The following is a 13201-nucleotide window of genomic DNA, read 5'->3' on the forward strand; positions in this document are numbered from 1 at the left end:
TTAAGTACAAGAAGACTGAGCCTTCTTACTGTCTGTGTTTTGAGCCTTTCCTGAGTCACCAGCTTTAGGTTCCGATGCTTCACGTCCAATTTACTGTATCCCTTGGACCCTCACTTTGACGATGAATCACATAAATTGCATCGGAATTAAATACAAAAGGCACAACGCCGACGTAAGGTCAAAAAGACTGACTTTTCATAGTGTCTATGCTTTGAGCCTTTCCTGTGAGACCAGTTTTAGATTCCAATGCTTCACTTCAGGTTTACTGAATCCCTTGGACCTTCACTTTGACGATGAAACTCAAATATAGCATCGGAATTAAATAGAAAAGGCACAATCCCGACTTAAGTTCCAGAAGCCTTGCTCATCTTACTGTCTATCATTTGAGCCTTTCCAGTGAGACCAGTTTTAGATTCCGATTCTTCACTTCAGGTTTACTGTAGCCCTTGAACCTTCAAATTGCCGATGAAACACAGATATCGCATCAGAATTAAATAAAAAAGGCACAATGCCGACTTAAGTACAAGAAGACTGACTTATCTTAGTGTCTATGTTTCGAGCCTTTCCTGTGCTCCAGTTTCAGATTACGATGCACAACAGCAGGTTACTGTATGCCTCGGAACTTCACATTCACGATGAAACACAGAAATTGCATCGGAATCAAATACATTAGGCACAATGCCGACTTAAGTACGAGGAGACTGAGTCCTCTCACCGTCTATGACTTGAGCCTTTCCTGTGAGACAAGTTTTAGCCTACGATGCTTCACTTCAGGTTTGCTGTATCCGTTGGACGTTCACATTGCCCATGAAACACAGCAATTGCATCGGAAACAAATACAAAAGCCACAATGCCAACTTAGGTATAAGATGCCTGAGACTTCTTACCGTCTACGTTTAAGCCTTTCCTGTGAAACCAGTTTTAGATTCCGATGCTTCACTTCAGGTTTACTGAATCCCTTGGACCTTCACTTTGACGACGAAACACAAAAGTAGCATCGGACTAAATACAAAGGGCACAATTCCGACATAGGTACAAGGAGACTGACTTTTCTTAGTGTCTATGTTTTGAACCCTCCCTGTGAGACCAGGTTTAGATTCCGATGCTTTACTTCAGGTTTACTGTATCCCTTAAACCTTCACTTTGAAGATGAAACACAGAAATTGCAGCGGAACTAATTATAAAAGGCACAATGCCGACATAAGTACAAGAAGAGAGACTTTTATTAGTGTCTATGTTTCGAGCCTTTCCTGTGTCACCAGTATTAGATTCCGATGCACACCTGCTGGTTTACTGTATCCCTTGGTACTTCGTATTCACGATCAAACACAGATATTTCATTGGAATTAAATACATAAGGCACAATGCTGACTTAAGTACAAGTAGACTGAGTCCTCTTACTGTTTTACTTTGAGCCTTACCTGTGTCACCAGTTTTAGATTCCGATGTTTCCCTTCTAGTTTACTGTATACCTTGGACCTTTACTTTGACGATGAAACACAGAATTTGCATCGTAATTAAATATAAAAGGCACAATGCCGATTTAAGTACATGAAGACTGACCTCTCTTTGTGTCTATGTTTTGAGCATGTCCTGTGTCACCAGTTGTAGATTCCGATGCACCACTGCAGGTTTACTGTATAAATTGGAACTTCGCATACACGATTAAGCACTGAAATTGCATCGGAATTAATTACAAAAGTCACAATGCCGACTTAAGTACATGAAGACTGAGTCCTCTTGCCGTCAATGATTTGAACCTTTCCTGAGAGACCAGTTTCAGATTCCGAAGCTTGGCTGCAGGTTTACGGTATCACTTGGACCTTCATATTGACGATGAAACACAGAAATTGAAACGGAATTAATCACAAAATGCACAATGCCGTGATAAGTACAAGAAGACTGACTTTTCTTAGTGTCCATCTTTCGAGCCTTTACTGTGTCGCCAGTTTTAGATTCCGATGCACAACTCCAGGTTTACTGTACCCCTTCGACATTCACGTTGCCGATGAAACACAGATATCGCATCAGAATTAAATAAAAAAGGCACAGTGCCGACTTAAGTACAATAAGACTTACTTTTCTTAGTGTCTATGTTTCGAGCCCTTCCTGTGCTCCAGTTTCAGATTACGATGCACAACAGCAGGTTACTGTTTGCCTTGGAACTTCACATTCACGATGAAACACAGAAATTGCATCGGAATTAAATACATAAGGCACAATGCCGACTTAAGCACAAGATGACTGAGTCCTCTTACCGTCTATGACTTGAGCTTTTCCTGTGAGACAAGTTTTAGATTACGATGCTTCACTTCAGGTTTACTGTATCCGTTGGACCTTCACATTGCCCATCAAACACAGCAATTGCATCGGAAACAAATACAAAAGCCACAATGCCAACTTAGGTACAAGAAGCCTGAGACTTCTTACCGTCTACGTTTTGAGCCTTTCCTGTGAAACCAGTTTTAGATTCCGATGCTTCACTTCAGGTTTACTGAATCCCTTGCACCTTCACTTTGACGACGAGACACAAAAGTAGCATCGGAATTAAATACAAAGGGCACCATTCCGACTTAGGTACAACGAGTCTGACTTTTCTTAGTGTCTATGTATAACCCTTTCCAGTGTCACCAGTCTTAGATTCCGTTGCGCTACTGCAGGTTTTCTGTATCCCTTGGAACTTCACATTCACGATTAAACACAGAAATTGCCTCGGAATTAAATACGAAAGCCACAATGACGACTTAAGTACGAGAAGGCTGAGTCCTCTTACCGTCTATGGTTTGAGCCTATCCTGTGAGTCCAGTTTCAGATTCCGATGACTGACTGCAGGTTTCCCGATCACTTACAACTTCACATTGATGATGAAACAGAGAAATTGCTTCGGAATTAATTACAAAATGCACAATGCCGACTTAAGTACAAGAAGACTGACTCTTCATAGTGTATATGTTTCGAGCCTTTTCTATGTCACCAGTTTTAGATTCCGATGCACAACAGCTGGTGTACTGTATCCCTTGGACTTTCACATTAATGATGAAAGGCAGAAATTGCATCGGAAGTAATTACAAAATGCCTAATGCCGACTTAAGTACAAGAAGACTGACTTTTCTTTGTGTCTATGTTTTGAACCTTCCCTGTGGGACCACGTTTAGATTCTGATGCTTCATGTCTGGTTTACTGAATCCCTTGGACCTTCACATAGACAATGAAACACAGAAAGAGCATCGGAATAAAATACAAAAGGCACAATGCCGACTTAAGTACAAGTGGACTGAGTCTTCTTACTGTCTATGCTTAGAGCCTTTCCTGTGTTACCAGTTTTAGATTCCGATGCTACACTTCAGGTTTACTGTATCCCTTAAACCTTCACTTTGACGATGAAACACAGAAATTGCATCGGAATTAAATACAAAAGGCACAATGCCGACTTAAGTACAAGAAGACAGACTTTTATTAGTGTCTATTTTTCGAGCCTTTCCTGTGTCACCAGCATTAGATTCTGATGCACCACTGCAGGTTTACTGTATCCCTTGGGACTTCGCATTTACGATTAAGCACAAAAATTGTATCGGAATTATATACAAAAGTCACAATGCCGACTTAAGTACATGAAGACTGATTCCTCTTACCGTCAATGATTTGAGCCTTTCCTGAGAGACCAGTTTTAGATTCCGATGCTTGGCTGCAGGTTTACTATATCACTTGGACCTTCACATTGACGATGAAACACAGAAATTGAATCGGAATTAATCACAAAATGCACAATGCCGACATAAGTACAGGAAGACTAACTACTCTTAGTTCCTGTGATTCGAGCCTTTACTGTGTCACCAGTTTTAGATTCCGATGCACAACTGCAGGTTTACTGTACACCTTCGACATTCACATTCACGATGAAATACTGATATTGCATCGGAATTAAATACAAAAGGCACAATGCCGACTTAAGTACAATAAGACGGAGTCCACTTACCGTCAATGATTTGAGCCTTTTCTGTGAGACCAGTTTTAGATTCGGATACTTTACTGCAGGTTTACTGTTTCACTTGGACCTTCACATTGACGATGAAAAACAGAAATTGCATCGGAATTAAATACAAAAGACACAATGCCGACTTAAGTACAAGAAGACTAAGTCTTCTTACTATGTACGTTTTGTGCCTTCCCTGTGAGACCAATTTTAGATTCCGATGCTTCGCTTCAGATTTATTTTATCCCTTGGACCTTCACATTGACGATAAAACACAGAAATTGCATCGGAATTAAATACAAAAGGCGCAATGCCGACTTAGGTACGAGAAAACTGAGTTTTCCTACTGTCTATGTTTGAGCCTTTCCTGTGAGACCAGTTTTAGATTCCAATGCTTCACTTCAGATTTACTTTATCTTTTGTCCTTCAATTTGACGATGAAACACAGAAGTTGCATCGGAATTAAATACAAAAGGCACCATGCCGACTTAAGTACAAGAAGACAGATTTCTCTTAATGTCTATGTTTTGAGCCATTCCTGTGAGACCAGTTTTAGATTCCGATGCTTCACTTCAGGTTTACTGTATCGCTTGGCCCTTCACTTTGACTATGAAACACAGAAATTGCAACGGAATTAAACAAAAAGCACAATGATGACTTCAGTACAAGAAGACTGAGTCTTCTTACCGTCTATGTATTTGAGCCTTTTGCTGTGTGACCAGTTTTAGATTCCGATGCCTCTCTTCAGGTTTACTGTATCCCTTGGACCATCACATTGACGGTGAAACCCAGAAATTGGATCGGGATTAAATACAAAAGGCACAATGCCGACTTAAGTACAAGAAGACTGAGACTTCGTACTGTCTAAGTTTTGAGCCTTCCCAGTGAAACCAGTTCTTCATTCCGAAGCTTCACTTCAGGTTTACTGTATCCCTTGGACCTTCACATTGACGATGAAACACAGAAATTGCATCGGAATTAAATACAAAAGGCACAATGATGACTTAAGTACAAGAAGACTGAGTCTTCTTAACCTCTATGTTTTGAGCCTTCCCAGTGAGACCAGTTTATGATTCCGAGGCTTCACTTCAGGGTTACTGTATCCCTTGGATCTCCACATTGACGATGAAACACTGAAATTGCATCGGAATTAAATACAAAAGACACCATGCCGCCTTAAGTACAAGAAGCCTGACTTTTCTTAGTGTGTATGTTATTAGCCTTTCCTGCGAGACCAGTTTTAGATTCCGATGCATCACTTCATGTTTACTGTATCCCTTGGACCTTCACTTTGACGATGAAACGCCATAATTGCATCGGAATTAAATACAAAATTCACAATGCCGACCTAAGTACAAGTAGACTAATTTTGTTAGAGTCTATTTTTTGAGCCCTTCCTATGTCATCAGTTTATAAAATAAATAAAATAAAATAAAATAAAATAAAATATTAATTATTTTTATCTGTCTGATTGGCTCTCCTATGAGTCGTCAGGTTTTGATTATTCGGTATCAGACGCTTGACAATGGCTTTTTCGTAAAGGCAATGTTACTCGTAGTTGACCGTGAAATAAAACTGAAATAATCGGACTTCGTAATTAAATCGTTTCCAAAGACTGCTGCGGTAGGTGCGGACTCATAATCTAAATCTCAATATTACAATAATTTGCCAGCCATGCCAAAACGTCGTACAGAGGTGATTGTCTACTAAACAAAAAATTACACAGTTAGTTAAATCAGATATATTCAATGAATAAGCCTACAGTTCATAATCCTACTTACTTTTATAAATATAAATTCTTTACAGAATCGAGTGCCTAGTATGGTTGCAATTTTCTATATCATGAAATATGGCGGTGTGCCAGACAATAAACTAAAATACGTGCTTCTCGCACCACTTCAACGAGAGCTCTCTCTTTTTTTTTTTTTTTTAATCAAACATACGACTAACGAAAATGTACTTTTGTTTTATCAGCGACACAGCGCTGCAGTTGTGTGCCATAGGCTTTATTTATTTGTCACTGATTATTTATTTAATTAATATCTCGCGTTTCCGAGGAAACTCACGCTCGGCATGCAAATGTGCCTTTATATTGCCCCCTGAATTGCGAGGCGAAAGGACACACCTGCAGGCGAGCAATTCACCTAAAGGCACAAGAAAATCTAAGTTATCTACAACTATTTACATGACTTACATTATACTGTATATTATACACAAAATTTGAATGACGCGCGTGCGCCGAAAAAGTTCTTATGTTGGCAAAACAGAGTGCGCGCATGCGCAGAAGCGTCTGTGTAACTACGGCACTGCCGTTATTTCGTAAATTTAGATCACGCGGCACAGTATTGCAGTTCATATTGTTCGTGTGCGCGCGCATTTCTTAGTCGTTGCACAAAGAAAATATTCCACCAAGATTACATATGAAGACTACATTCTATGACAGGTAACTTAGTTTTAAAATTACAATATTTGTTATAATACAATACAACTTTAGATTGTTGAATGTTCTTAGTTACATAGTATTGTTTTGAAATACTTCAAAGAAAAATGTCCGTATGTTTCAGGTGCGTTGACCTATACACATCGTGTCGTTATCACAGTTCATATTCATCTGCTGCACAATAATTTTTTTTTACAGGTTAGTATCGTCGTGGTAAAGTTTTTTGATCACAGTAACATCGCTGTATAACAACGTGATTGATACATAAGCATGTCCATTTCCTATTTCCATTATAGTCGTTGTGATGCAGTTCGTTGTGACAAAAAGCATTGTTTATTACAGATCAGACGTGACCCGTCGAGTAATTAGTCCATATGCAGTTCGTTTTCGATATTCCGTGGAAGCTTGGTTGCAGAACCTCGGACGGCACATAGCTGGCGTCGATCCTTGGACAGTCCAGGTAAGCGTGTCCGTCACATTTCGAGAACATTTCATTCCCTGAAGTTCGAACCAAAATTCTTCCACCCGTCGTGTTGTTTTCTGGACAGGCACTTTGTGTCCATTTAATCCAGTTAACATCTTGAAGTTGGGTACTGTAGTAATGTCGCTAGACGATGCACGAATTATGCACTTCACATATTCAGTTTTTTTTTTTTTTTTAAATATAGCTCACCTAAATGTTCGTGGTTACTCATCGAAGAAATCGTTCATCGCGTTAACAAAGGTACGATGCATCATGAATGTCATTAACAGTTTCTTTCACATAGGTTTCTGCGTAGTTGCAGACTTAGTAATGTACGTTAATGTCCGTGAATAGTGGTTCACTACACAATTTTTTTTTTTTTTTTTTTTTTAAAAAAAGTTTTTCACATTTTGGCACTCGTTATCGTTCAAATTTTCACACAGTAACAGTTACATTATACATCAGTTTAAAAAAAACATAAGTAATAATACATACACACGTCACATATTTTCTTAGCATAAACATAATACAGTTGCACATAAACATGTTTACATCATCATTACATAGCTATAGGTTATTACATTGTGTCACATTTGATTACATGAATTGCATCCTCTTTAGCGGTTTTGCTGGGATATTATCGATGTTTTTTGTGATGTCATCTGAAATTAAGATAGGTTAGACACAACATTCATTACATCAGTAGGCAAGACCAGGCTTTTTCGCTACTCAATAAATATTCAAAATAGTAAGAGAGAGAAAATGTTCGATTCCTCGCGTTTTGTGCGTGTGTGTAGAGTGTCTGTGTGGCCTTGACTACTGATAGATGCTTTTCGTGTTGAGAGATGTGCGTCTAATCTATTTCTCAAAGTAAAAGATCGCTTCACAGATGACGTCTGTCAGTTCGTCAGGTGTCATATCAAGTCAGTGGTACCTACGATAACAAATGTTCCGTGAAAAATTATCATGTCATTCACTGCTACGTAATCATAAATTTTACTTTAATATTCAGTCTTCTCGGTGGTACCGCGGCGTTGAAAGAAAAGTTCTTCTGTCTTCAACTGCGTCACTGGAACCGCTGAAATGAAAATTTCTATACTACTTATGATCTATGTTGTAATTTGTTTTAGTTCTTGCCACACAGCAGGTCGTTGAGATAACGGTACGTTATATGTCTTATGGTAGAAGATCTTGTGAGGCTTAACTTCAATCTTGTACACATACGTGTTGATAACACCTAATCGTTTGGTAAAAACTTGTAAATATTTGGATAACACTTCCTGTAGTTTTATACGTTCATGTACACTGAGAGCTGTAGCTTCACTTATCTTATGATCAAGCAATGTTTTCAAGTCCATTAGCTCTGTGTCAGATGGGTGTGTTTGCATGTCTTGAATGTCTTTGTCAAGTACTAACTGAACCTTGTACCCTGTACAGTGTTTGTCATGCTTTAGAGTTCTCCTGTCCAAATCAATAATAATTACACTGCCTTTATCATTTAAAATACATTTACCTTTGGAGAAGTCTATAATGCAGTCCTTCTCCCTCATAATATCTATTCCTAATATGCAATTTGTCACAAGGTTTTGTACAACCAGGAATGGCCATTGTACGGTTCCATTACCTATTTTAACGTTTACAAAAACTTGCTTCGTAACCCTACATGACTTATTACCTAGTGCAGTAGTTATTTTACAGTTTTGGGCAGGAAACTCAGGCACAGGTTCCAATTCACACATCTTTTTATAAAAATTAAAAGATAAAACGCTCACAGCTGCACCTGTATCTAGGATAATAGTAGTTGGAATCCCACCTACTACACCAGTAGTGGATGCTAAAACAATTTCATTTGTGTTTAAACGACATTGTGTACTGTCTTGTAAAAGTTCATCTGATATATTGTTATTGTGGTTGTATCTTATAAATAAAACAGGTAGTTTTTGTTTAGAATTACTCGGCATATCATTATTCTGTTGTTCAAGTGTGGTGTCAAATAACTGATTAACATTGAAGCCGCCCCCCAAGGATTCTTCAGCCACGACCTGGGGCAAAGTAGTGACTGTTTCTAGTTTGTTGGATTATCATTTGTACTAGGTACTGACACAGATTGAGGTTGTGCATCAGGTGTCATTTCTATTATATTCACATTCGGATATTGCCTATTATGATCTCCAAACTTTTGCGGTTGTTGTTGCTGTTGCGCATTATAACTTACCTGTCGGTCGTAAGGTATGCTCCAATTTTGACCTGGTGGCTGCTGTGGTAAAGCAGAGTTTGAATGAAAGTACTGATCGTTACGAGTCCAACCTTGATGCTGTCTTGGCTCGTAGTTATTATTATTTCTATTTCTGTTTGTGTTTTTGTTATTACCTTTGTATCCGTTGTTACCGTTGCAGTTATTACCGCGGTGCCTTTTGTATGGATTGCCGCATGAAATGTTATTACTGTTGTAACTATTGTTCGTATTGGAATACGCGTGTTGATTTTGATTTCCGTACTGAGACGGCATGTGAGTTTGCTGTTTTTGTTGTACCGCGTATCCAACTGTGGGCGCGCCAGAATTGTGTTGGCAAGCCTGCATGTTTTGCATACCACTAGTGTAAACATTGTGGCTGCTGTTTTGCCGCGCGAAGCGCTGATCTTCAAGTAACATGTCAACCGAATCTAAAGCTGTTAAAAAATAATCTGAATCGTCATCCGGGATATGTAGAAGTTTTTCCTTAATGTTGAAAGGCAATTTGGCCTTCAACGCTCGGAGTATATCACGTGTTGCGACTGGTTCGTCTAAAAAATGTCCCATGTTCAAGTATTTTTCAAAATATCTGCGTAAGTTACCATTTTTACTGTTAAAAGTTTCAGGTTCTAAAATTTGTCTCCTGAGTCGCTCCTGGACGGATTGCGACCAGAATTTGTTCAGAAAGGCACGCTCAAACTCACTGTACGTGGTACATACGTCAGCTTGACTGTATGCCCAGACAGCTGCATCGCCTTGGATGTAACCGACAATATATGAAATCTTTTTCCGGTCACTCCAAGTGCGTGGAAATGCGTTACTAAAAGATTTAAGAAAAATCACCGGATGAATGGTTCGTTTCTCTGGGATAAAAGCCTGAAATTGCCTGTGTTTTATTAAGCTTTCTTCTTCCTTTGCATTATGATATGGATTTGTTCCACTGTAATTACTGCAATGCTCAGCTGGCGAGTAATTACGATAATGTTGCTGTGGTTTACCATGATAATAGCTTGTGTTTGTGGTTGCACGTCGTGGTATGTGTTGTAGTCGTGGTGTGTTTTGTTCTTGTGTGTTTGTGGTGTGCGGTATGTGTGCGTCATACTCGAATGTATATTGGTTTCTGAACTGTACATTTTGACTGATATTTTCGTTACATTCAGACTGTGGTTGATCGGTGAATTGTCTCATGGGTGCAGTGACGGATTGTACTGCGTCACTAATCAGCTGTTTGTTATTAGTGATGTATTCCGCTACGGAGTCGTGCACAATTGTTGGTAAATTTTCACGTATGCATCTATCAAAATGTTTGTCTTTGTTCTCTACCCAATCATGAAATTCTTTATTAATATTTTGAAAATGAGCTGTGGCATCAGATTGTAAGATGTCAGTCAGGTGTTGTTCAACATCGTCAAATTTATTCTGCACGTCAGTAATTCGTTTTTCAAGGTTGTCGTGTACTGAAGGATATGTTTGAATTTGTTCAGTAAGAGCTTCACACGTGACATTAAGGTTTTTTAATTGTTTCTGTAAAAGTGCTACGTCATTTGTAGTCTTTTCTTGTCTCGTATTAAGCTTGGAAAATTTCGTACTGAGTTCAGTCATCTGTTCGGTCAGTGTGGCGTCTATAAGTTCCACACGTTTACACAAAGTGTCATTACATGCCTTGATTGCTATGAGATCAGATTTAATTTCGTCATTTTGTGTCTTTAACTGTTCATTTTGTGTCTTTAAGGTTGCCATGTTTTCCGCGTTCTGCATCCTTAAGGTTGCCATATTTTCTGCGTTTTGTTTCATTAGCATTTGTAACATGTTGGCAATGTTTACTGTTTGCAAGGTCTCTGCCCCCGCCGCGTCATTAGACGTGACGTCATGTATTAACATGGGCTCTGACTGAGACTTTGAAATTTTTGTGGTGGACGGCCTATTGTCAAAATTTCCGTTGACACTTGCGTCAATATTTGATGTATCGTCACTACCGGTTGCTGTCGTAAAGTCATTTTCAAACATTTGTCTCTCGTCCGAGTCGGATTGCGTCTGAATAGTACGTCTTTGCTGTTCCATTTTTGCGTATTGTTTTCTAGTTATTACCATGCCACACGTGCTATATATTTCAAGAAATTAATGTTTGACACTGGTTTTAAAATAAAATGCAGTTGAGCATGAATCGGTCGTAGCAACAATGGCTGTCTGTTAATTTAAAAATATAAACTGAATTTGAGATTATTGGTAATGGCTGCTGGCCATGTTACATGATATCGTACAGAAGTCGGCCATATTGTACACTCGTGTATTGGTATTGTTGCATACGTTATTGTTTAAGGAAAAATACTGAGAATGGAATTTATCACTGAAACTGTTATGCGGAAAAGAAACACTACAGAATTTTACTGAAAAGCTAATACACTGAATTATACGTCTGGTCAAGCCTGCTAATGCAAAGATGCTGCGTCTTACCTTATTTTGCTGGAAGCTTCTTTGCGTCTTCCCGCAAAATTTTATAATTGGCAAATATCTTCTGATTTTTTTTTATTTCTCATATAGTCAAGTCCAGGACCAGAAGGTTGATTTTTCACATGAAACAAAGAGAACAATGTAACAAATGACAAAATAACAAGTCCGACACGCAGTCGCCAATATAAAATAAATAAAATAAAATAAAATAAAATATTAATTATGTATTATTGTATGATAGTGATTGGTTGTACTTAATATTTGCGTGACGTTTAATTATTCGGTATCAGACGCTTGACAATGGCTTTTTCGTAAAGGCAATGTTACTCGTAGTTGACCGTGAAATAAAACTGAAATAATCGGACTTCGTAATTAAATCGTTTCCAAAGACTGCTGCGGTAGGTGCGGACTCATAATCTAAATCTCAATATTACAATAATTTGCCAGCCATGCCAAAACGTCGTACAGAGGTGATTGTCTACTAAACAAAAAATTACACAGTTAGTTAAATCAGATATATTCAATGAATAAGCCTACAGTTCATAATCCTACTTACTTTTATAAATATAAATTCTTTACAGAATCGAGTGCCTAGTATGGTTGCAATTTTCTATATCATGAAATATGGCGGTGTGCCAGACAATAAACTAAAATACGTGCTTCTCGCACCACTTCAACGAGAGCTCTCTCTTTTTTTTTTTTTTTTAATCAAACATACGACTAACGAAAATGTACTTTTGTTTTATCAGCGACACAGCGCTGCAGTTGTGTGCCATAGGCTTTATTTATTTGTCACTGATTATTTATTTAATTAATATCTCGCGTTTCCGAGGAAACTCACGCTCGGCATGCAAATGTGCCTTTATAAGTTTTAGATTCCCATGCGCAATTGCAGTTTTTCTGTATCCTTTGGACCTTCACATTGACGATGACTCAGAGAAATTGCATCGGAATCAAATACAAAGGGCACAGTGCCGACATAAGTACAAGAAGACTGACTTTTCATAGGGTCTGTGATTTTAGAATTTCCTGTGAGATCAGTTTTAGATTCCGATGCTTCACTTCATGTTTACTGTATCCCTTGTACCTTCACTATGACGATGTAACACAGGAATTGCATCGCAAATAAATTCAGAAGGCTCAATGCCGACTTAATTACAAGAAGACTCAGTCTTCTTAACGTCTATGTTTTGAGCCTTCCCAGTGAGACCAGTTAATGATTCCGAAGCTTCACTTCAGGGTTACTGTATAACTAGGATCTCCACATTGACGATGAAACACTGAAATTGCATCGGAATTAAATACAAAAGGCACCATGCCGACTTAAGTACAAGAAGACTGACTCCTCTTACCATCTATGTTTTGAGCCTTTCCTGTGAGACCAATTTTAGATTTCGATGCTTCACTTGAGGTTTACTGTATCACTTACACCATCACATTGACGATGGAACAGAGAAATTGCATCGAAACTAAATACAAATGGCACAATGCCGACTTAGGTACAAGAAGACTGAGTCTTCTTGCTGTCTATGTTTTGAGCCTGTCCTGTGAGACCAGTTTTAGTTTAAGATGCTTCAATTCAGGTTTACTGTATCCCTTGGACCTTCACTTTAACGATGAAACACAAAAATTGCATCGGAT

The sequence above is a fragment of the Schistocerca americana genome, chromosome 1 (assembly GCF_021461395.2).
Source record: "Schistocerca americana isolate TAMUIC-IGC-003095 chromosome 1, iqSchAmer2.1, whole genome shotgun sequence".
NCBI classification, from domain to species: Eukaryota; Metazoa; Arthropoda; class Insecta; order Orthoptera; family Acrididae; genus Schistocerca; species Schistocerca americana.